The sequence below is a fragment of the Etheostoma spectabile genome, chromosome 3, assembly GCF_008692095.1.
Source record: "Etheostoma spectabile isolate EspeVRDwgs_2016 chromosome 3, UIUC_Espe_1.0, whole genome shotgun sequence".
NCBI classification, from domain to species: domain Eukaryota; kingdom Metazoa; phylum Chordata; class Actinopteri; order Perciformes; family Percidae; genus Etheostoma; species Etheostoma spectabile.
The window spans coordinates 8,844,927-8,846,907 of record NC_045735.1 but is presented as its reverse complement, the minus strand read 5'-3'; the positions used below and the strand labels follow the sequence as shown (position 1 = coordinate 8,846,907).

The 1,981-nt window shown below is 37.2% G+C and overlaps 1 long non-coding RNA gene across 1 annotated transcript in view; it reads right to left on the bottom strand.

Annotated features, from left to right (window-relative positions):
• The window catches only part of LOC116687099 (uncharacterized), a 13,896-nt gene extending 13,462 nt beyond the window's left edge, over positions 1–434 (bottom strand). Inside the window, exon 1 of the long non-coding RNA XR_004331463.1 lies at positions 353–434. This is a non-coding gene — a long non-coding RNA (uncharacterized LOC116687099). The remainder of the gene's footprint in view (positions 1–352) is intronic.
• Between the last annotated feature and the right edge of the window lie 1,547 nt (positions 435–1,981).

Below are 1,981 nucleotides of genomic sequence, written 5' to 3'. Positions count from 1 at the left end.
TCATGGCTCCGTGCCCAGAATGGTAATAACCAGAATCTGTTCAGAAACAGTTTATCTGTTGTTTTTAACAGTGTGTGCTGGTTAAAATCAGCTGTTGTTTCCACTCACTCTGCTGATTACTTGTTTTGTGTTTTCTTTCAGCCCCACATGTAACAGAGTGTGTGGAAGCTGGAAATGATCTGTTGGGATGCAACATGCAGAAAGACGCCATGGGACTCTGAGGTTTTGATAATAGTAGCTTCTTTTTATGATTGGTACACAGAAGCATATTATCTCCATCGCACAAGCTTTACATTATGAACATTTGATGTTTGCACAGCAGAAATCTATTGATTTGAAAAATACTTTGCACAATTTTATGTGAAAAAGAAGAAGCCATGTTAAATTTGCAAGCTATGCCTATTACATCTATCCAGGGTCAGACATGTAACAACTCTTTCTTTTGCTTGAAATATGAATGTTAAGTTTATATAAAACAATTTTACTTGTGAAAATAAAACCTGATAACAGATATTTGAATGAAGACATAAGTGCCCTTTCTCATTTGTGAAGGCACAGAAAAGATGCCAACTCATTTTTCTATGAAGTTTTTGAAATATGAAAGTGTAAATGGTATTAGAACATGACAAAAGCATTACTATACACCGTACATTCCCATTCAAACTGAGGGAGACAGGATTTAAAATGGAGTTGGCTGTGTTCTGATTGCTGGCATAAAATGTTATGTTTTTAATGTGGCTAGTTTAATTAATTCAATGTCTATGTGCGAGCAAATACACTATTTTGATTTTTTAAAATTAATTATGCCTGTTTAATTCTGTGCTATGAGGGCAACAGAAGACCTAACCCTAACCTTATAGTTTTGCCCTTTTGCAACAATCCATGGCATTTCTTATGTGAGTGTTGTTTTGAATATTTTACTGCTCCCCTCAAACTTGTTTGAAGGGATAGTTCACCCAATAGTCAAAACATAATATTTTTCCTCTTAGCTGTAGTACTATTTATCAATCTACATTGTTTTAATGGGCCCAGTGTTGGAGATGTCAGCGGTAGAATTTTCAGCCTTCTCTCTAATATAATGTAACAATATGGCACTCGGCTTGTGGTCTTCAAAGTACTATTTTCTTCCTACTATAGTTCCTATGTGAAACCGCTCCAAACCAGGTCTGTAGATCATCTTGAGGAGCCATTGTTTTTTTGCACTTTAATCACCACCAGCTGTGCCATCCAATTACATTGTTTTTTACTCCCACCTAGTGGTCCTTATGTATAATATTATTGTTACCTTTATTAGACAAGGAAAAACCATAGACTGAACAGTCTATGGGAGAAACCCATTGACATTAAGAATCTCTTTTTCAAGGGTGATCTGGCCAAGACAGGCAGCACCCAGCATATATAAACACATTGTTACAGACAAGAAACACAAGAGGATAAAGTACATCAATTTCAAATAGCCTTGTTTGTAACCAGGAAAAAAATAAGAAGAGAGTCTGCTTCCATTTCTTTTTATTTTGGATTTAAAAGCATTTTCCAAGATTAATTAATTCAGTCCCAAGTCATTCTGCAGTGTTTTCCATGCAGAGAGGGCAAAGTTCACAAAAAGCTTTTTTTCCCTGTTCTGTGTGCACGTTAGGGACAGAAAGCAAAATTATGTCCTGAGATTGTAAGAAGTGCCAACCAGCATGATAAGAGAATATATGGGGTAGCACACCAAGGATTTCCTAAGTTATACCCATGAAGGACCCTACAGCTCGCCTGCTCTGGCGACCTGTAGGGTCCTTCATGGGTATAACTTAGGAAATGGCCAACTCGCAGTGGTGAGTCCTAGCTTTACAGTTGGTGTTTCCATGACCTTTAACGTTAGATTTCCTTTTTTACACTTTACACTTTTACACTTGCACGCATTAATTAACTTGCTCATGTGTTGTCCAAGCCTTGTTTGCACGATCCGTGTCTGTCTAGCCCAGCTGATGTCTTG